This window comes from Zootoca vivipara, chromosome 3 (genome assembly GCF_963506605.1).
Source record: "Zootoca vivipara chromosome 3, rZooViv1.1, whole genome shotgun sequence".
In the NCBI taxonomy this organism is placed as follows: Eukaryota; Metazoa; Chordata; class Lepidosauria; order Squamata; family Lacertidae; genus Zootoca; species Zootoca vivipara.
The window spans coordinates 18,151,889-18,176,137 of NC_083278.1; positions in this window are offsets into that span (position 1 = coordinate 18,151,889).

Here is a 24,249-nt window from a genome sequence, read left to right on the forward strand (position 1 = left end):
CAAAGCCGTGAAGCTGAGATCAGAAGGGGAAAAGGAACCCAGCTGAGAAGCAGAGCCTAACTGAGCCCAACAACAACAACACCAGAACAATCGGCGAACACCATAGTCAAAGGGCCTCAAAGTTCTCTAAAGCACTTTGGTCTTTGCTGGGTGTATAAAAATCATGTGGCGTAGCTACGTGGATTTAGACCATGGGCTTAATGACCAGATGGGGACCCCCATTTGGGCAGCCATCTGTATTATTTCAACCCAGAAGCATAGAATTAGCATTTCTCTTTTCTTCCCCACCTCCATGCTTTGCAACTTTTTCTACATTCTTGCTGTGCTAGAGCAAAAAGAAAAATCTAACCAATCAACAACAACAATTTGCCAGCCCTGATTTTTTTTTTAAGACAAAAAGAAGCAAGAAAAAGCCTGTGCAGTTTTCTCACTTTTTTAAAATTAAAAAACCCACTAAAATCCTAGTATCATCAAGGCTAGTAGAATATAATGAAGTCTGCTTCTGCTGCCTTGATGTGGAACAGATCTACCCAGGTACTGATATAGAGTCCGCTTGCTGCTGCAAAGTTAGGGACCTCCAACATTTCTCCTCCTCCTCCTCCTCCTCCTCCTCCTCCTCCTCCTCCTCCTCCTCCTCCTCCTCCTCCTCCTCCTCCTCCTCCTCCTCCTCCTCCTCCTCCTCTTCTTCTTCTTCTTCTTCTTTTTCTTCTTCTTCTTCTTCTTCTTCTTCTTCTTCTTCTTCTTCTTCTTCTTCCTCTACCTCGCCCATCTGACTGGGTTGCCCTAGCCACTCTGGGTGGCTTCCAACATTTATAAAAACATAAAAAAAACATTAAACATAAAAAAACATTGCCTATACAGTCGTACCTTCATTTTCGAACAGCTTAGTTCTCGAACGTTTTGGCTCCCGAACGTTGCAAACCTAGAAGTGAGTGTTCCGGTTTGCGAGCTATTTTTGGAAGCCAAACGTCCAATGCAGCCAATCAGAAGCCACGCTTTGGTTTCCGAATGTTTTGGAAGTCGAATGGACTTCCGGAATGGATTCCATTCGACTTCCAAGGTACAACTGTACGGGGCTGCTTTCAGATGTTTGTGTAGTAACATCTCCTTGGCTCAGGGGTTGTGTAACTCCATATCCTCCTACCATACTCTCCAATAAAAATAAGGAAGAAAGAGACATTCCAGGATCAAACCAGAAACCAGGGCAGTTTCTGTAAATCTGGGACTGTCCCTGGGAAATAGGGTCTGGGAATAGCCTAACATCTGTGACCTACGCTCTGGTAACTTCTAGGCTTGATTACTGCAAACACATTGTCCCTAGTGTTCAGAAACTTCAGTTGATGCAAAATTGGATGACCAGGTTGCTCAGTTGAGCATATAACACCAATCCTGGCCCAACTCCACTGGCTGCCAGCTAGTTTCTGGGTTCAATTCAAAGTGCTGGTGCTGACCTATAAAGCCTTACATGGCTCAGGATCTCAATACCTTAAGTACTTCCTCTCTAGATACAAACCAACCCAGGCCCTGCGCTTGCCATCCAAGACCCTTCCTTGTGTCCTCCCTCCCCAAGAGTTTTGGAGGGAGGCAACACAAAGATGGGCCTTTTCTGACGTGGCTCCACGATTGTGGAATGCTCTCCCCAGAAAGGCTCGCCAGGCACCATCATTACATGTCTTTAGGAGCCAGGCAAAAACATTTCTCTTTACCCAGGCCTTTGGCCATTAAACACTCTATGGCCGTGGTTCCCAGCATGGGGCACACGTCCCACAGGGGGAGGGGAATTTAATATTTAAGGGGGGCAATTCGATAATGAGTTATTAACAGTGAATGACCTTTTAGGCTTCCTCCACGTGAAAAGGAGTTCACTTCTTGAATAATAAGAATTATATGCATGGGGAGGGCACCAGGATTTTAGAGATTCTTAGCTGGGGCATGGCCAAAACTAGGTTGGGACCCACTGCTTTATGGCCTTTTAAATTGGGGGGGGGTTATTATTAAGCTTTTTCTATTATTTTTTGTTATTATGCTAAGTAAATTACATTTTTAATGTTGAACACTGCCCTGGGATCTTCAGATAAAGAGCAGTATTTAAACTGAATAAATAATAATGTTTAAAACACTCTTGCTGCACAATTCAGCCCATATCAGGGTCTGAATGCCAACATTGCGTTGTCCTGGTGAGGACTATTCCGGTGTGTAGACACTACAGGATATGGGCTGGTGCATAGGTGAAGAGAATGGTGAACGATGGCCGTGGAGAATCTGCACGAGTAAGAGATTTGCCATAGCTTCTTGTAGCCACCGTCACATGTAAATCGTCCCCTGGTTGTATCAGAATAAGACAACCCTGACGAATGCAGGAATTTTGCGACAGCGCTAGATACCTTGACAAACAGCACAATCGTGTTGCCGAATGAAACATTGAGTAGGAAACATTTCCTAAACGCTGGCATCTTAATTAAATTTAAATCATCCCAATGATGTGCTGTGACCCTTTCTGAACGGCATGCACCACAACCCTTGAAACCTGACACTGGAATAGTTCGAAAATACCCCCACCCTCCTTCAAAAACAAAATCTTGAGTGACTTTGGATGTTCAAAATCAATTATGAAATTGTTGGCTTTGAGAGAGAAAAGCTATTCTGCTGATGGGTGGATTTAGGCATGATATTTGAGACAACCTTTCATCTCCCGATGTACTAAACATTGTCGCAAGTGACATGTTAGCGGGAGGGCATCCAATTGCTTAATAGGCAAATGACTAAGTAATAGCCAGATGGTTTCTTTGAATTTTTAATTGTCCCTGGAGGATCAGAACAGGGATTTATTTATTACACTAGGAAGTTATTTGCATTAAACGTTGCTGTCATTTGGTAATGGTTTGACGTGTAATGTGAATCCTCTTTTGGCTGTCAGTCTTGGCCGTATTCCACCCCCACCGCCCACCCCAATTTAAATTATTTATAACCTGCTCTCCATTGTTCGCACAATCCCAGAGCAAGAGACAAAATTAAAATAGAATAAAACTTAGGGTTGAATCCAACAAAGTCATTGCCTGAGGGGAACAATTTCCATTTGTGTGACAGAACTAGTCCTCCCTCTCCCCCCACCACATGCTCCCTGGACCCCCTGCTTCAGAGGGTTGGGGGGGGGAATTGAGACAGATCTGAGAGGGGCAGGAACATGTGGGGTAAGGAGAGAAAGGAGAGGTTGTGTTGCAGGAGTGAAAGTCCTTCCCCTCACACAACGGCTTTGGTCAGGGTTTCCCAAACTTGGGTCTCTCTCCAACTGTTTTTGGACTGGTTACAGGTAGGTAGCCGTGTTGGTCTGGGTCGAAGTAAAATAAAAAAATTCCTTCAGTAGCACCTTAAAGACCAACTAAGTTTTTATTTTGGTATGAGCTTTCGTGTGCATGCACACTTCTTCAGATACAGAAGTTGCAGTTTTTGGACTGCAACTCCCATCATCCCTAGCTAGCAGGACCAGTGGTCAGGGATGGTGGGAATTGTAATCCAAAAACAGCTGGAGATCCAAGTTTGGGAAACCCTGGCTTTGTTGGTTAGAACCCATTATTTCATTGAAATATAAACTGAATAAAAACAACAATATATGAACCTCTCGGGGAAGGGATAGGATCACATTGCACCAATTCTCCTGTGTTTTCTCTGGCTCCCTGTACTCTTTCAGGCACTATTCAAGCTACTGCTTGTGGGCTATGAATGGGTTACCCAACAGGTTGGCCTCCAGGTAATTGCCATCATTCCTGACCACTGGCCATGATGGCTGGAGCTGATGGGACTTGGATTTCAGCAACATCTTTAGAGCATCATCAGGGCTACCCTACTTTAGAGATCTCCTCTCTTCCCATTCTACAATGAACTCCCACGTCTTCCAAGAATGCCCTCTGCAAAAGCTCCCATCAACGCAAAACCATGACAAGAAGTAGTTCTTTTACATTTAGTTGAAGGCTTCCGAAGTACTTCTGCTATCAAGCATTATCCTCTCCCACAGTACTAGACTGAGTGCTAGCGTGCAAACCTTTCATTGCATCTTAACGGTTGTGGTCTTGGATGTATGGTGGGTGCAAGCCATGGTAAGTCACAACTCAAGGCATTGAATCGTTTCCAGAAAGTAGTGGGAAGCCCGTTCCGACCCTGGAACACTGGCCTAATGTGTCTTCCACCGCCACATGCCTCTGCTCTTATCGCACAAGGGTAGCTTTAAAGATTAGCCAATCTTTGCAAATGGCCTTGAAATTATCTGAGATTACTCAGGCTGATGTGTTTGAAGAGATCAATCAGAAACACATAGAAGAGCTCTTTGTGGCTCTTTGAAATATAGCAAAACAGCTGGGTTCAGTCAGTTTTAAAAAGTCAAATTAAAAGGACTATGCTCGCCAGGTACAGAGAGTACCGATAAAGCTTTGTGGGCTGTATATATAGGGAGCTTAAAGGATAAACAGCTTTAAATAAAATAAAGTAAATCCAGAGCTATTCCTTTCGATTAAGATTTTGTTTTCTCAAACATAAACCTAAAACTAGTATCCAGAGATGTAGACAACCGCTTGGAGGGGAGGAAAAAAATAATAATGTAATAATAACAAACCATTTATCAGCAGTGAAGTTTGCCCAAGGATTGCCTGCTGTGAATAAAAACCAAGTTCCCTTTTGAAAGCACAGGCACCAAACTCTGAGCATATACTATTTTGGGAATGTGACTCTTTTTCATGAATAAATGACACAGTGACATTTACAGATAAAACAAGATTTAACCGCTATGAAAGACGGTGACAAATGTCAGGGTGTCAATAATGATCTGTGAACAGAATAGTCTCACCGGGGCTCTGAACAGATACGTTGCCTCCTCATGTTGCTAGTACATTTTTGGGGAGGGGGGAAACGGGGGACGGAAAGACCCACACAACCCAAAATGGCGTGAGGAAGATAATAAAATGCTCCCAAATTCTACGTTCCCTGTACCTGGTGAATGTAAGTACAGTATAATGGGTTACACTTAGCCCATCAAGAGTAGATTTATATACGTTGGTTTGTTCAAATTTAATGTTTGTTAAAAAATTGTTAAAAAATTATTGGGACAGGTTACCCACCCTGGAAGCAACCTGAGAGGAATCTAAAGATTTGGGTGCATGTGAGGCCTTCTCTTATCCTGTTACTATTTTGGCCTCAGGTGGAGAGTTCCAGGGACACACCAGGGAGGTTTATATGATGCACTACATTAGCAGGAGTCATGGGGGCATGCAGACTAATCTGCCTAAGGCCACCTGGTAACTAACTTCTCGCTGGCTGCCATGTTTGGTGAGCCTGAGAAGAGGCATATGTGCTTAGAGCTTCTCCATTCAAATTGATTGGCCCAAGCATCTTGAGATTTAAGTTATGGGAAGAGGGAGAGAGATAGGGGAAACGAGGAGAAAATGTAGAGGTTTTCCAACATCTTTCCACAGCACTCGGTGATTTGTTTAATTTTACTTAATTTACAAAGTTCTCCAACCTTTCCTCCAAATAGGTTAGCATGCTACAGGGTTTCTTGATATTCAGAATGTCCTTTCGCTTTGCAAAAGAGAGCACTCTTAGCTTCATGCTCTGCCACTGGGGGCGTAGAGCAGGCGGGGGCAGGCTGTGCGTTTTGGGGGCCGGGCACCCAGCCATGGCACCCTCAGGATCGTGCGCTGCCCGGGGCGGAGCACCCCCGCCCCTCCCTTGCTACGCCCCTGTGCAGAGTGTGTCTGGGTGGTAAGAACTTACATCACTATTCACACTATTCACACACACACCCTTACTCTGGGCTGTGTGGGGTTTGGATTGAGTGGGGGGGGGCCCATTGACTGACCATCACTGACTAAGTGATTCATCACCCTATTGAAGCCAACCTGGACAGGCAGGTGGGAGGCCTGCTGGTGGTACACAGTCAACGGAGACCAGCAAAAAGCCTGAAATGGGGCATTCCGGCACCTCACTACAGTACTGTTGTGGGAAGGCTTCTATTTTGATCCAATGGTTATTGGATGCACAAAGCCACACCAACTGCTGGGTGGATAAAGGTAGACCCATTGGAAAAAATGAACTCAAGTCATGACTGATTTGTCCATTGATTTCCCTTGGTCCACTTTGAGGCTGTATTAAACCTGGATTTAATTGAGTATATTATGGTTGTTTGTTTGTTTTTAAAGAAGAAGCAGCCTGGTGAAATTCTGTTAGTTTAAAAATAAATCAATGTTGTTGTTGTTTAGTCATTTAGTCATGTCCGACTCTTCGTGACCTCATGGACCAGAGCACGCCAGGCACTCCTGTCTTGCACTGCCTCCCGCAGTTTGGTTAAACTCATGTTGGTAGCTTTGAGAACACTGTCCAACCATCTTGTCCTCTGTCGTCCCCTTCTCCTAGTGCCCTCAATCTTTCCCAGCATCAGGGTCTTTTCCAGGGAGTCTTCTCTTCTCATGAGGTGGCCAAAGTATTGGAGCCTCAGCTTCAGGATCTGTCCTTCCAGTGAGCACTCAGGGCTGATTTCCTTAAGAATGGATAGGTTTGATCTTCTTGCAGTCCATGGGACTCTCAAGAGTCTCCTCCAGCACCTGGAGAAGGAACTAGCAACCCACTCCAGTATTTTGCCAAGAAAACTCCATGGACAAAGACAACAGGCATATAAAAAAATAAATCAATAGATTTCTTTAATTCTTTCCCAAGCTTTTGGTGACATTGGATTCAGACTTACTTAGTTGCACCAAATTCCCAAGGAAATCACTGGGACTTACATTTATCGTGGCTAACTTTCCACATTGATCTGAAATGGAGCTAAGCTTTAGTCTGGGTCCACCTAAATGCCTACAAATAACTTTGCCAATGAGAGCGTAGCATTTTCTGAACATCTATAAACAAAGGCATTCATTGAGTCACATTGTCGGTTTCCTCTGATGGAAGAAGCTTGCTTTAGAACAGGGGTGGCCAACTCTGAAGAGTTGCGATCTACTCACAGAGTTAAAAACTGGCAGTGATCTACCTCCTTTTGGGGGGTTCAGGTCAAAGTTGTTAAGCTTTCTAGGGAGGAGGAAAGCCCCATTTTTAGGGGTTCAGGTCAAGTTGTTGAGCTTTTCTGAGGTGGGAGGAAAGCCATTGGGGGGGGGGGTGAAGGCTAAAACGTTGAGCATTTTTAGGGGAACCAAAGTTGTTGAGCTTCTTTGGGGGGAGCCAGTGATCTACCAGTGATCTACCACAGACGTCCAGTGATCTACCGGTAGATCATGATCTACCTGTTGGACGTGCCTGCTTTAGAAGAAGGCACCTTAGAGGTGGTGGGTGGAAGGAATCAGAGTGAAAGGCAGGGAAGGGAAGATCTCTGAGGGTGAGAGACTGGGAGAAGAGAGGAAAGGTCCCAGGTGAGAGCTGGGAGGGTCCACCACTTTCTGTGCATGACAAGGGTTAAGGGCAGAGCTAAGACCATCAGAACTCAGTTCTGGCACCTCTCAGGTGGGTATCATTGCATTATAAGAGAACAAGGGAGGCACTCATGGTGAGCTAGAAAAATAGCACTGGTTAAGAGCTACCTTTAAGAGTGGAGTCTGAGTTTTCATTTCTCTCTCTCTCTCTCTCTCTCTCTCTCTCTCTCTCTCTCTCTCTGTGTGTGTGTGTGTGTGTGTGTGTTTGTTTGTTTGTTTTTATTTAGATGTTGTTGTTTAGTCGTTTAGTCGTGTCCGACTCTTCGTGACCCCATGGACCATAGCACGCCAGGCACTCCTGTCTTGCACTGCCTCCCGCAGTTTGGTCAAACTCATGTTCGTAGCTTCGAGAACACTGTCCAACCATCTCGTCCTCTGTCGTCCCCTTCTCCTAGTGCCCTCCATCTTTCCCAACATCAGGGTCTTTTCCAAGGATTCTTCTCTTCTCATGAGGTGGCCAAAGTATTGGAGCCTCAGCTTCACGATCTGTCCTTCCAGGGAGCACTCAGGGCTGATTTCCTTAAGAATGGATAGGTTTGATCTTCTAGCAGTCCATGGGACTCTCAAGTTTATTTAGATAAGTTTCTTTTTTTCTTATTGTATTATGAAAAAGCTTTAATAACATCTTATGAAAAGAAGAGGAAGGCAGCTTAGGATGCAAGCAACCTATTATCTATTCTCATTCTTCAAGTTTGCTTCATTATGATTTTCTTTTCATAAATTTCACAGTAGAATTGAGAGAGGAATCTAAAGATTGAGTGTGCGTATCTTATTTACTTACTAACAAAGTGTCAGTTGTTGTCTATGGTCGGGAGTGGGATGCCTCATTCATTTATTTCAGGAGCTGAATAGCACAATGGAAGTGCTGAACTAAAAAAAAGCATATAATTTCAGGAGAGCATGTTTCTTATAAAACCACATCATTTCAAATGTTCTTCTGTAACAATCAGTGGATTCTATTGCAGACACTAATAGGAATATAAGCCAGCAGGAAATCTCTTGCATGCCTTATCTAGTTCATCGGTGAGTTCGAAATTATCATTTAATTTTTACCCCAAATCATGTGCATCAACAGCTATTATCATTAAGACTGCAAGTAGGAAATGTATTCTTACTGATACCTTCAGGTAATAATTTTTGCCTACCTGTGCCTCCAACCCCCCCTTCATCTATAAAAGGTGACTAGATCAGATGTAATTCCACAATTTGAAAGCCCTACTGTAGCATCAATTCCTCATGATGATACAATACAACACCTTGCAAGTCAAAAATGATTTGAGCTTAAATTGTCAGTTAAAGATGTTCTTCAAATTTTATTGTCCTAACCTCGCTGGCGGTCTATTGGATGAAGTGAATTACTGAAGTTGCCAAAAAAATGTGTGTAATTTAGGAGAAAGACACAACCGGAATGTACAATTCGCTGCTTTTCTCCTTTGTATTCCCTAAACGGCTCCATTTCCTTAGCACCCAGGCATTCTGCGAAATTGGCTGACATCTGAGCTGATCAATGACATTCAAAACCTTTCCGGCTCTGCAAATAATCAGACTTAAGTGACCTGCGGGCCTGCTGTTTGGGAAATGCACACTGTGGCAACCAAAAAACACCAGGCACTGATATCAGAAGAAGGGGGGGGGAGTCATCTCTGTCTGATATTATGTGGTCTTCCTATTAGGTATGTCAGAAGCTTTCTAAGAGTGAGTGAAGGGGAGACATAAGAATTTACAACCCACAACTGTTTGATCGTGAATGCAGGGATCAAACCTCCCTAAGGAAATGAGTACTGAAAACACATTGCACTGTTCTTAGGGAGCTTGTGCAAGAGACCCTTTTAAGGCTTGGGACACAGTCTGCATGGTTTAGGCTGCCCTCCTTTTGCTTTTTACTTGGAAGCAGGACTGACTTCTCCCTTAGGCAGAGAGTTCAGGGGAGTAGTGGAGGGGGGCATGGCCCCAGGCACACAATTTTAAGGGCATGAAAATCAGGTGCCCCCATGCAGGCGTTGGCTTCTGTGGGCATCCTTATACTGCCCTGGCTCCCCATCCTTCCCTGTGTGCTACCGGGGATCTATGGGGACCAGAGTCTGGCCTGGCCTCGCTGCCGCCTCCCCAGCCCCCTTGCTGAATGGTGGCCCCACTTTGCTCTGATGCAGGAGGAGGGTTGCTCCAGCGGCATTGGTGGTGAGGACTAGGCTGGCTCCTTTCAACCTCCCCCCTCCCCTGGTGTGCATGTGCGCGTTCCCCGAGCACTGGCAAACCACGCTATGCCACCGAGAGAGTGGCACCAGCAGCCCTTACCAGCATTTCCTCCTGCTGGCGATCAGAGTTATGACAACCACGAGTCTCTCATACACCCTGTAACTCTCTAGCATCCTGCCATAAGTTGCACTGGCGGATGCTATGCTATAGCCAGCGCTAAGCATGATTAATTCATGCATCAGTCCAGTCAGTTCTTAAAACCTAGAACTTTCAGCTGAAAGTCTGTAAGCCAAGCAAGCCATGATATGTCCTCGAAAGCACACCCTTGATTCCCTACCAATGCCCTTTGCAGGATTTAGAACAATTGTACGTAGATAGCTGTCACAGTGGCCGGAGCGGACTACTTCAGAGTAACGACTCTACCCAGCTCTGCATTTTATTCTTTTATTGGTGCTGCGTATTTACAGTGCTGAAGTCATTGCTATTTACACAGAGCGATGTGTTCAGTCAGGTTCAGAACCTCCGAATGGCTTTTGGCGCGTCTTTCTCCAACACAAAAGCTTTGGTAGACCCATCCTCTTTCCTCTCCTCTTTCTGCGCAATTCCGGAGTTGGGGGGATGGGTCTCCCCCCCCCTATTTGCCCCTTCCTGTCCCACCTGGGACCCTGGCTCCGCTACCTTGCCTGAGCCTCGGACACGACTTCCTGCTTCCCCACTGGAATCGGAACTCTCTCTGCTTTCCCCTGTGCTCGGGGATGGGCTTGAACTCAGGAGGGGAGGGACTTCGCGATATCCTCTGTCCCTCACAATAGCCATCCTCAGTGCTGTCAAATGCACAGTGTTCACTGTGCAGCTCTTTTTATGTATCTTTTAATGTGATCCAGCGGTTTCCTAGGAGATGCCCTAAATGGCCACACTTCACTACTTTGGTGCTGCCTTTCGATAATATCTGTGTGCTCTAAACATCTATTTTTTCTCATTCAGGGCAGCTCTGCCCTTTTCCTGCTGGTCATTATGTCCCCCCTGTGGGTTTCTAATGGCTACTAATGAGATGAAGGTGGGGAGGAGGGAATAAAAACTTTGCGTCCCCATTTCCATCTCGCTCTGCAGTCAGGAGCTGTGCAACCTGCTAGAAGGAACGGTTCAGAAATGATGCTTCAGTATTTCTTTGCATTGAACTTTGAATGCAAATGGTTACACTTAAGGATGAAAGTGCCTTTTAAAAATATCTGCAAAAAGCAATTAAAAAAGAGGAAGATCGCTGCATTAGAGCCGAAGCTCCCATTTGTGGAAAGGAGGGCCTGCTCTTGATTCATGCCGTTCAGATGGCATCATACAGGTTGCATCATTAATAGAAGATTAAGATGCCAAATGGGAAATTTTAACCTTCTGTTTTGTAGGCTCTCGCTGTCGGAAATGCACCAGCTTTGTTAGAAGTTGATTTTACAAAACACGGCAAGCAGACAGAATGATCCTTAAGTTTAACAGAGCCTGCTGTTACTGCAGGAAGAGAGGCTGACAACTTGGGTGGTATCCATACAAAGCTATAATTTCTAATCTGTCAAAATCACTTCCCTTTAGAAACCCTGATTACATTAGCATGTGCTCTTCCTGATATGATTTTCTCTCTTTGCAGCAACTTTCTCGTTTCAGCTGCCACAAGAGCCAATCAGATTATACCGAGGGCAGGGAAATAAATACATCTTTTCTTTTCCTCCTCCATGCTGCAAATGAATTTAGGCACAAATAAATCACACATGGCTTGATTTAGTTTCTGCTATATGGTCTTTGAAATTGTGGTGCGGCGACAGATGAGGCCTCAAATAAATTAGAGAATCGGCATAGCAGGGAGAACAGGTCTCTGCATGATGAGGTTATGCTTTGGGAACCCCATTACTGACCTAATTGTAAAACAGAACTCTAGCAGCCCCTCCAAGTGTCCCTATTTTCCAGGGGCAGCTCCAGTTTTACGGAAGACATCCCAGTTTCTGATTTATAGCTCAAAGAATTGAAGAGTTGGAAGGGACCCTACGGATCATCTGCAGGAATATGCAGCTATCCCATACAGGGATCGAACCTGCAACCTTGGTGTTATCAGCACCATGATTCTTTGTTTGTTTGCTCTCATGCAATGCGATGTTAGGTTGCCTTCCCTTTTACCCATCAGCCTGGCTTTCATTTTTGCTCCTGGATGAAGTAGATAGCAGTGAAGAAATCAAACACAATGGGAGTAATTATGTTCAGAAAGGAGCTTCAAAGACAATACACCTATCAGAAAGGCATGATATGGGCATTCTTCCATTTAGAATGAATGGCGAGTAAGCATTGATTGCCACATTTCAACCAAATAATATGAGATCAGGTTGCTAGAAATACAGATAAAGTTGGTTTCAATTAGGAATAATGAACTGTCGTGAGACTGACGGAAGTCCCTTCATTTAGATTGAATGGCGTGTAAGCATTGATTGCCACATTTTAACCAAATAATATGAGATGAGGTGCAGAGATGGGCAACTGACATGGTCAAGGTAATGATCCACCATTCATCACCATTCATGGAATATGGGTAGAGAACGACAACCAAGGTGATCAAGGGTCTGGAAACCAAGCCTTATGAGGAACAGCTGAAGGAGCTTGGTATGTTTAGCCTGGGAAAGAGGAGACTGAGAGGAGTTATGATAGCCATCTTCAAATATCTCAAGAGCTGTCACATGGAAGAGGGAACTAGCTTGTTTTCTCCTGCTCTGAAGGGTAGGACTTGAACTTGAAAAGAGATTCAAACTAAACATCAGGAAAAACTTCCTGACAGTAAGAGCTGTTTGATGGTGGAGCAGTCTTCCTCAGGAGGTGATGGACTCTCCTTCCTTGGATGTTTTTAAGCAGAGGTTGGATGGCCATCTGTCAGGGATGCTTTAGCTGAGATTCCTGCATCGCAGGGGGTTGGACTAGATCCTTGAGGTCCCTTCCAACTCTCCAACTCTGATTCTATGTTTCTCTTTAAAATAAAACTGAATAGATTGAGAGTTTGTAGCCTATTTTGTTAAAAAGAGGGAGAGAGTCATGAAGCCTGGATGTCATGGAGACAGTGAAAAGACAGAGAAAATTGTTTCTCTCACACACTCTGCCTTCAAGTAGTGGTCAAGCATTTAATGTTGCCTGTGCCATGCTGCAGAAAACTCTTCCCGTAGAGATTCAGCAGCCGCCCTGTTAACTTTCAGGTTTCTCATAAAGGCCTTTTTATCCCAACAGGCCTAATCAGTTCTGTTTGTTTGCTTGCTCAAGCTTAGCCAATCATTTTTATTTTCATAGTATTTTATATTCTGTTGCCTGCATTGCTGTGCACCGCTTTGATATGTCATATAAGTGGCTTATAAACATTTGTATAAACAATCCTACAACTTGGGTCCATACATTGGATAGGTTGAAACAAAGCATACCATACCACTATCAGATACTGGTGATACTATAAGCTTATCTGGCTTTGAAAGGGATTAGAGAAATTCATCAATGTCTATTAAGACGTGACAGTTAAATTGGTCTTTTTCCGTTTTCTTCTCTAATCGGTATTGCCTCCGATTACTGAATGCTGAGAAGACACAATGTGTGATGAGGCCTGCATCCTGTTTGAGATGCCTGTCTCTTGGTGGAGACCAAAGCTGTGTGCACACTATTTTTTGTTGGAAGCTACCCAGGGTGGAAAGCATATAAATGAATTATTATTATTATTATTATTATTATTATTATTATTATTATTATTATTATTGAAGTAGATCATCTAAGTGTCCTTATTTCCTAGAGACACCCCTGATTTAGAGAATCTGTCCCTGTTTCTGATTTGATCCAGGAATGTCCCGCTTTTCCTTAGGACATTCCTATTTTCACTGGAGAAATGTTGGAGGGTATGAAGTCCATGTGGGTTCAAGCAATACCCAAGGTAGTGATTCAGCTTAAAGGCTTTATTGAAGCACCAGGAACAGAGCAGCAGGGGAAAAGCAGCTGCTTTTATGTATTTCTGAAGGCCTGGGCACACTCCCACTCTCAACGTGATTGACTGCCTAAACCCCCAAGCTGCGAATCGTAATCCAGAGCTTAAGAGCCAATGCCAGTAGCCCAAACCATGACAATTCTACGTGATTGGATATCATGTATCGAATCAGAACACAGGGCTCAGAATCCTAGTCCAGACTCAAGATAAGAGCAGGGGACACTTAAGGAACATACATAACTATCATCATCATAGTTGGCGGGATTCAGCCAATGAGCTCCTTCAGTGGAAACTCTGCAAAAGGACTTCTGCTCGCACAATGGGTTCCCCCCCCCCTCTCGTCCCCACCCACCCACCCCCAAAATTGGCTTGTGGTAGGTGGGACAACCTCCAGAACAGCATGTAACGAAGGCGAGAAGGGATTGTTCCATCAGGCAAGCCAAAATGCATGCCCTAACTCAGGCATAGGCAACCTTGGCTCTCCAGATGCTTTGGAACTACAACTCCCATGATCCCTAGCTAACAGAGCCAGTAGTCAGAGATCATGGGAGTTGTAGTTCCAAAATATCTGGAGAGCCAAGGTTGCCTATGCCTGCCCTAACTGAATGATCACCTTAGTGTGGCATTGAATTCCTCCCTGTAGCTTTAACGCATGCTCAAAGGCATATTTTCCCCTCAAATAATTATGGGTACTGTAGTTTACTCGTCAGAGAGTTGCAGTTCCCAGCAACCCTTAACAAACTACTATGCCCAGAATTATTTAGGTGGTGTTGTTGTTGGTGGTGGGGAATGCCCTTTGAATATGATTTGAAGGTATGGTAGATATTGCAGTGTTTATAGTGAGCAGTCGAGGCTGCTCCAGCAACACGCTATCTGTTATTGGCAATATAAAGTTCTGGAAATAGTAAAACATCCACGGGAATGAACTTTATGGGTGGGAAACGAACGCAGAGGAAGCAGAGGGCATGGGAGAGAATGATGTCTTCCATTCTTTCCCTAGTATTTTCTCCTTTTCCTCTCCAAATCAATCTCTTTACTCTCCAAATCAATAGTATAAATCAGGGCAGATTTGTGAGGGTTGGGGAAGGCAGAAGCAGCTGCCAGAAATGTAAAGTCAGCTGTAATTCTGCTCCAACATTCTCAGAGTGATTTCTCATGCGGCATCCATCCTCATTGGCACTCAGAAGCAATAATTTCGTCTTCTTCCTGTTTTGTTTTGTTTTTTGTTTTGTAAGAAATATCGAATCTATCCCACTTTTACCACACCAAGAACCTTGGTACTGGCTGTGAGGGATTCCCTGTTTCCCACCCCTCACTGCTTTAACAACAAACGGGAGTAAACCTCCAGTGTCCAAATTGGACTTGTCTCCAGGGTACCTCAGGGCTCTGCGTTCGAAACCTATTGCCACCAGTGGGGTCTCCCTCCCATGGATCCCTACTGCTACAATTTGCCTCTCCCTTAGGCAACTATGTGGCTCCCTTGGCTTCACTAACCAGCCCTTTGTATGACAGGAGAAAAAGCAAACAGTTTCCTCTTCCACAGGAAAGCTTTGTTGTCGCCTCTTAGTCACACCTCTGAAGGTGCTGAGACATTGCCCGAGTCCACGAACGGTTAGGCACATTTAACTTTATTATTTAACTTGAAAACATGGATTTCTCTGGTTCTTAAAAGAACCAGAATTAAAGAATTAAATTTCATATAATACAGACTTATTAATTAATACATCTCCTGCATCTTGATAATAACAGTTATAACCTTTCTTCCCATCCACCCAAACCTAACCTCCTAAAAGGTAAAGGGGCCCCTGACCATCAGGTCCAGTCGTGTCCAACTCTGGGGTTGCGGCGCTCATTTCGCTCTATAGGCTGAGGGAGCCAGCGTTTGTCCGCAGACAGCTTCTGGGTCATGTGGCCAGCATGACAAAGCTGCTTCTGGCGAACAAGAGCAGCGCACGGAAACGCCGTTTACCTTCCCACTGGAGCAGTCCCTATTTATCTACTTGCACTTTGATGTGCTTTCGAACTGCTAGGTGGGCAGGAGCTGGGACCGAGAAACGGGAGCTCACCCCATTGCAGCGATTCGACCCGCCGACCTTCTGATCAGCAAGCCCTAGACTCTGTGGTTTAACCCACAGCACCACCTGGGTCCCAGGTTATAACCTTTATTCCCATCCACCCAAACCTAACCTCCTACTCCCTCTCTAACCCTCCACTCCCCAACTGCCAACCCCCATCTGCCTTTCAACAGTTGTTCCCCGTCCATTTAGAACGCCGTCTAGCTCCGCCTCCCAGGGAACACCTGCCTATCATGGGAGTGATAGGTTAACCCATGATGAACCGGAATCATCATCAGGCACTATTCCGCCACACTGGCAAGGATGCAAACCATGGTAAGGTTTCTTCTTGTGCCTCTTTGCTGACACATTATTAGCACTTACCATTGTTATTCCTTTATGTAGGTGAGAGGTGGAAGCATGCATGTGCAGAGGCCAGCGGGTAACATAAATAAGTGATGGAAAGGGGCTAATGGCAAGCAATATTTCTAGCTCACATAGGCACACATCAATACGATATTGATACAGTGGTTGCATTTATGCACGGGTGTGCCTTGAATACTCAAATTGCAAACACTTTCAGGACTGTGGGCAAAGTCAGTGGTCATGCAGCAACCTTCCACAGGCTGGGCGGGGAAAAGAATGGGGTGTTAGTGTCACTACAAAAACAGCAGAAAGGAAAGAAATGGGGAGAGAATAGGAGGGGGGCAGTGATAGGACAAGCGGAGTTCTGGGGCATTAGATGACGAAAGCATACCCTTCAACATTTCTCTGATGAAAACAGAGATGTCCCCTCCAACAGTTCTCCAATGAAAATAGGGATGTCCTAAGGAAAAGTGGGACATTCTGGGATCAAATCAGATACTGAGACGGCTTCTGTAAATCCAGTACAGCCCCTGGAAAATAGGGGCACATGGAGAAAGTGGTTGGCTCCCATAAGCACCCAAAGTTGAGCTAACCTTTTGTCTTCTACAAGCATCCATCTCTCTCTAACCCCTCCTTCCTTCCTTGAATGAAAAGAAGGAGTAGAAGTGAAAAGGGCTTTGTTTTGAAGCTGCTGAAGTAGCCTTAACTCCAGGATTGTTTTTTTTTCTTTATCCCTAGCTCAAGTATTTCTCCATTGCCTTGAGTTCTCTCTCTCCCCCACCCCCATTTCTTCTCACTTACAAAGAGCCAGTTGGGCACAGCTTTCAGCTACTCTTCTGTTGCATGACTAATCTCTTGCTTGGAAAAATGCTTAAATTGTTTTTAAACCCACTGGCTCAGTCAAGTTCCTTCAAACTGTACTTATATACATTTCAGATATATTTATCCTTTCAACGCCTGGGGGTTCTTCTCCCTGTGTTAATAGGAAGAAGGGGCTTTGTGATGCTTGTCTTTGTAGAAGCTCCTTTGACTGCTTTTAATTCCATTTGGACTATGGAACCAGCCCATATTCCAGGCAGCAGTTTCATCTTTCTATCAGCAAATATTGTTCTAGCTATTAGAAGTACATATATTTTACCAATAAGTGAACAATCCACACTTCTCTAGAAAATGTGTGTATTAATTGCCACAAGTTCCAGCCAATCAGGGAATTCTGCAAGTTTTTAATCTGGTGACAGCTTGTGAACCCTACTCAACGGGTTTTGTAGGATTACTGCTGGATTTAGGACCATGGAGACATTTGTTTGTTTGTTAATGGCCCTAATTTGTTTGCATTCTTTGAGGCCTCCTGCTCTGCAAATATCTTGCTGTGATACCCATGGAATAAACTGTAAGGAGCATAGCTGCCAAGTTATCCCTTTTTAAAAGGGATTTTCCCTTATGCTGAATAGGCTTCCTCGCGAGAAAAGGGAAAACTTGGCAGCTATGGTAAGGAGACGGGATGCTGCTCTGGAAGATCTCTCCATGATTCGCACTAGCACCATCTTGGTTGTACATAATGACTGACAGAGTGGATCAAGGCAGTTGGACTGACAGATTCCCTGTTGGTGAGAGAACAGGCACTGATGAGTCCGGGCCCCACCAGACAGACATCTTAATTTCCCACCATGCCCTAAACCTAGCATTACTCTGGAGCATTCTGGGAAACTGAAATGGGCTCTTCTGCTGCCACCATTAAGAAAGCTTTGTAATGTAGTGGTTAAGAGCGGTAGACTCGTAATCTGGGGAACCGGGTTCATGTCTCCGCTCCTCCACATGCAGCTGCTGGGTGACTTTGGGCTAGTCACACTTCTCTGAAGTCTCTCAGCCCCACCCACCTCACAGAGTGTTTGTTGTGGGGGAGGAAGGGAAAGGAGATTGTTAGCTGCTTTGAGACTCCTTAGGGTAGTGATAAAGCGGGATATCAAATCCAAACTCTTCTTCTCTTCTTCTTCTTCTTCTGCAGCCAGAGCCTGGGACAGGAATCAGTGCTGTGGTTCTAACACTAGGCCTTAGACCAAATGAAAGCAGGGCAGGTCGAATCCCTCAAGTCCCCTTATTGGGACACACAGTATCCTGAACCCTATACACTTACGATGTATCTTTCAGCACTACTCAATGCCTTAGGAGGAGGAGCCATGAAGCCAAATGTTCACTGAGGCAGGTGAGGTGGGATGAGCTCCTCTGTGGGACTGGCCTTGCCTATCCTATGCCACTCCCTTCAGTCACTGCTAAGCAGCAGCTGAGGAAAGGAGGTGAGAAGGAAGGAGAGACCCTCCCTCATCTCCACCCGTTTGCAGAAGCTTTCAGGACCCTGCTGTCTGCAAACAGAGAGGAGGACAGCATTTGGACCCGCCACAGGTTTTGTCCCTCTCTCCCTTTTCCCCATTTCCAAACGTTTAAAAATATTCCGATCAGCGGCATAGCTAGCCACTCGGTTGCCCAGTGTGGCACAGACGTCCTGATGCCGGGGTTGGGGCACGCTGCATGGAGCCTCTCCGCTGCCTCCCCCTCAGCTGTAGGGTGGCTGAGGGAGAGGCAGTGGGCAGACGCAAGCCCAACACTGCCATTTCAGGCAGCGTGGAGCATGCAGATGCCCAAGCCGCCACGTCACTCCCAGGAGAGATGCGTGGCTCGGGCATGCTGCAGGCCCCGCAGTGAGTGCCTGCCCCCGCGGTGTGGTGCCCAGTGCTAGCTGTGTTTCGTTACGTTTGTTGACTGAATTAAAAAGTTTTGTGAACCCATTTTTTAAAACCTTCCAAGACAATAATGCCCACCTACACCACAAAGAACGCATAACCCACTTTCTCTCAGCAGCCAGAAACACCATAACCAGACACTGGAGAGACCTGTCAGGAGTAAGCATGGACCAATGGTACCAAATAATATGGGAAACAGCCTTACTAGAAAAATTAACCAATACAGTGGTACCTCGGTTTAAGTACACAATTGGTTCTGGAAGTCTGTACTTAACCTGAAGCGTTAATTAACCTGAAGCGAACTTTCCCATTGAAAATAATGGAAAGTGGATTAATCCATTCCAGGCGGTCTGCGGAGTACTCAACCTGAAGCGTACTTAACCCAAAGTATGAGTGTAATTGGTTCTGGAAATCCGTACTTAAGCTGAAGCGTACTTAACCCGAAGTGAACTTTCCCACTGAAAGTAGTGGAAAGTGGATTAATCCGTTCCAGGTGGGTCCGCGGAGTACTTAAACTGAAAGTACTCAAACCGAGGCGTACTCAAACCGAGGTATGACTGTAAGCTGAAAATGACACAGGGACAAATAGAAGAAGATGGCTTCACCCTGGTATGGCTCCCCTTTATCACATCACAGCCCAACAAGACAATGACAAAAATCCACCAACAGCATACAAATCAATATGGCTAACCTGATCCAAAACACCCACCCACCCCACTCACACATGAAACAAAGACCACCACAGCCAATCACAAATGAAAAACCATACCCTAGGCCAGGCATAGGCAACCTTGGCTCTCCAGATGTTTTGGAACTACAACTCCCATGATCCCTGACCACTGGCCCTGTTAGCTAGGGATCATGGGAGTTGTAGTTCCAAAACATCTGGAGAGCCAAGGTTGCCTATGCCTGCCCTAGGCCATCCCCAACATCTCTCACCACCAAAGGAACACAAGCGAACAGCAGAGAACCTACACAAGCGACGCTCACAACCCCCCCCCCACATATATTAAATAGAATAGAAACATCGTCACCCCACCCCATCTTTCCTCCATCTACCTCTTTTCCCCTTCTCTTCCCAATGTCTCAACAAATGAAACTGATTTGTAAAAATGTTACGAGAGACATTGCACATATTTTTTTAAATAAAGAAATTCTTTATTTTTTTTAAAAAAAACCCTCATATTTTTGAGGTACACTATGGATGAGACAGTAAAGGAATGTATGATAAAATGGGCAATAGACCTAGGGCATAATATTGAGTTTGAAGAGTGGACAAAATTATGGAAGGAGAACCTTAAATTCACAGCATGCATAGTCCTGAAAGAGAATGTAATGAAAATGATATACCGCTGGTATATGACGCCGGTAAAAGTGGCGAGAATGTATAGAAAAAAGGACAGATCGTGCTGGAAATGCAAGGTGTCAGGTGGTGAGTTTTACCACATGGGGTGGTCATGTGACAAAGTTAAAAGTTTTTGGGAACTAGTTTATAATGAATTTAAAAAACTATTTAAGTATACGTTCCCAAAAAAAACCCCTGAGGCCTTTTTGCTAGGGCTGATGGGAAATGAAATCCGAAAAGCAGACCAAAGACTGTTCATGTACGCCACATTGGCAGCGAGAGTATTAATAGCCCTGAGATGGAAAGTGATGGAACTACCTACAATTGCGGAATGGCGAGTGAAGATATTGGAATATCTAGAGCTGGCAAATTTGACATGCAGAATTCGAGACCAGGAGGACACGAAATTCAGAGAAGAGGGGAGTAAATTTTTGGACTATGCAAAGGAGAACTATAAGAATTTAAAGACTCTGGCGGGTATAAACTAGATCCTATAATGTTGATATAATACAGGTATAATCTCTGATACTGAGTTAGCACTTACTATCGGAAAATTGTAAAATAATAAAATGTGCGAGTAATGTCAACTATGGTACCTACTTAAGGGAGGAGGGAAGTCAAAGCTTGTTAGAGCTGCGTAATGTACAAATGTAAACTGTATCTGTTGATGTAAAGAAACTTGAGAAAAATAACAAAAAATTATTATTATTTTTAAAAAACCCCTCATATTTTTGTCATTTTGTCACACCCTCAGTGATGACACCCGGGGAGGCCTGCACCCCTTGCACCCCCTTTCCTCCGCCACTGATTCCTATGAACCTTTTGTTCCACTTAATAGATCAGAAACATTACTCACAGAAGCTGGCTATTTTTGTTACTCTTTCACAGCTTCTGTCTATAGGAGGGATATATATGTCCCTGTGTGTGTCTTTTACCAGTTTTGCATTGTTCCATATTGCAATGTGATGATAGTTAAGTTAGCAAAGCAAATGTGAACTCCATCTGCCATTGGCTTTTGTTATGGGCGTTCAATGGAATGAGTAAGTTCTTTATAAGGCTTTGCCTTCCAAAGCTTCAGATGCGACACTTCATTCAGGTGCTACAAATGTGCTGAAGCCTGATAGGGCCAAGTAGCAAACACTGGGACTAAACATTTGCATAGGCTACACAGAATATGACCTCTTCAAAGCAAACTCTTGATTCAAAAGATATAATGTGGTATATTGAACTCTAAATATAGCATCACTGCTCGAAAGAGCAGTTGTATACTCGTATTTTGCAGGGACTAGGGGCACACTGCTATTGCTACGTCACCCCACCCCATCTTTCCTCCATCTACCTCTTTTCCCCTTCTCTTCCCAATGTCTCAACAAATGAAACTGATTTGTAAAAATGTTACGAGAGACATTGCACATATTTTTTTAAATAAAGAAATTCTTTATTTTTTTAAAAAAAAACCCTCATATTTTTGAGGTACACTATGGATGAGACAGTAAAGGAATGTATGATAAAATGGGCAATAGACCTAGGGCATAATATTGAGTTTGAAGAGTGGACAAAATTATGGAAGGAGAACCTTAAATTCACAGCATGCATAGTCCTGAAAGAGAATGTAATGAAAATGATATACCGCTGGTATATGACGCCGGTAAAAGTGGCGAGAAAGTCTCTTCCCCACCTCGGGGGGAGGAGATGTTGTGGGCGCCACGAGGCCTTCACGTGGGGGGGGGGAATGGTTAGCATTCCTCCCCAGCCCATTGGTCATCTCCCTGCCGCGGCACACCCCTAGCACAGCCAATTAGGTCGCTCTGGGGGGCGCGGCTCGCCTATTTGAACAAGAGCGCGGCAGAGACTCTGCCTTGCTTCTTCTGGATTCAACAACTGCGTTTCCCCTCATCGGATCTGGATCGTCGCTGATGCCTTTTTCCTTCGGCATCCTGACGGATCTTGTGAGAGCAAGGAGCAGCTGCTGTAGGGTATCGTATGCTTGCGGGGTGTGTGTGTGGGGGGGACAGCCTGGAAATTTGCATCTCTGCCTTGTGTTTTCATTTAGCCCTTTGTATTTCTCTCTGCCGCTGGGAAAACCCCTCCTTGCGAGCTACCTTAAAAAAAAAAAAAAAAAAAAAGAAACAAAGACAAAAAGCGAACCCCTCTACATCCCCTTGACTAATGTGTGCGTGTTTGTTTTGTATCGGGTTGCTGCAACACGTGCATAATTCACCTCTGCTTTAATTTTGCAAAAGAAGCCAGAGCAGCACAACCTATTTAGTTGCCTTTTGTTTAATTAGCAGCTTCGTGCTTCAGTAGCTTTGGGAGTGTTGCCGAGGGTTACTTTGTTGCTATCGTGGTTAAATCGTCCACCCCACCCCCCCTTTCGCTGCTCCTAGACCCCCTTTTATAGCTAGTTCTAATCGCTGTTGCTATTTTCCCTGTGCTTGCTAACATTTGCAGTGTTTAAGGCTTAGAGGGAACTGCTGAATGTTTTTCCCTTTGCCGAGTTGCTGAGGGTTGCCAAGACGACCATGAAGCACGTGTGCATCGCCATTTTAATAGAACACGTGGCCACAAAGTTTACAAAAAGTTAAAATTCCTTGCCTTTTCTGGTCGCAAACTACAGTGAGTCTGCTTTTAAAACCCTTAACTGTGAGCTGCTGATATAGATATTGCGGGGTAAATTGCCCCTTGATTGCTTCCATTCACTGAGCCATTGGCCTTAATTACTGCAGTTGCTATAGTTATGTTTGCATATTACCAGCCTTTTTCCCAATTTTGCCCTCAGTGTCGGACTATTCCCTGGGACAGGGAAGGATTGCTGGGTCCCCTTTGTTGTTTTTTGCTTCGCAAAGGTTCCCAATAAGTCGCGTAGAAAATAAAATAAAAAAATGAGAGAGTCGGCTGAACTGCTGCTTAAGGGCTTGGCAGTTTCTACCTATCAGCAAAATCACCTTAATCCCAGTTTCTTTGTTCCCCTGATCGCCGTGCAGTCTTGGGTCGGATCCAGTAATTACTGCTTAAGTACTGCTTAATTGCCCAGCAGTTTCCAGTCAGCCTGCTTACATTGTTTCCTGATCGCCTAGCTGACCAGATCGCCTGGCCTTTTTATATATTTGCTGCTCTGCAGTTTACTTTGCCAATAGCAGCAGTTGTTACATAGTTTAGCTGCGGGGAAGTTTTATCAGGCCCATAGCAGTTTTGTTACACAGTATAGCTGCTCTGAATTATCTGGCCCTGCTTTAAGTGAGACGTTGCTTGCTACTATAAAACGCTTACCTGTTCTTTTAACATTTTGTTACATGCTTCCTGTTGCAAGTCCTCTCCCCCCCCCCCCCGTTTTATTTCAGTATTGTATTCTCAATTGTTTAAGAAACAGTACTTGCTGCCTTAGCCTCTTTAAGCTGTGGATTGATTATTTGAATTTGGCATCTGCTAGCTATTATTACATCTGCATACAAAATTCTCTTTCAGAATAAAAATACAATTAAATAATAATTAAATAATAATGAATGATAATAAATCAGGACCTCTCTTCATGTTACCACACATTTAGCCCAGTAATAATAAATAAGTTAATAAATTAATAATAATAAAAAAATCAGTACCTCTCGTCATGCTACCACACATTTAGCCCAGTATCCTTACTTCTTTTAGGGTAAATTTCATCATAAGGAAATCCCAGTATTACGACTGCTTAGGATCTTTTTACATTTTGAGTTAATTTAACTGGTAGTGGCTTTTCCTTTTATGCTGCGGTTTGCTTGCTTCTATTTCCTACATCTCTGTGGGCATCACACTAAAAGAAGAAGAAGAAGCCTGCTTCTGGCCAGTGTACACTATACTGTACTAGATTCCCTTTGAAATAGCCCTGTTGATTGGAGCACGGTGCCTTAAAACGGCAAGGTTGCACACTGATCCCCATGTGGGACAGCTGCATATTCATGCATTGCAGGGGGTTGGACTGGATGACCTACAGACCCCTTCCAAGGCTACAGTCTATTCAACTCACTGTCCCAGTATAAATGTACTTTAGGGTGGTTTGATTTATAGTGTCCTTTTTGGAAAGTAATAATATAATATAATAAATAAAAAGGGCATCCCCAGGGGCCGCCAATCAGTT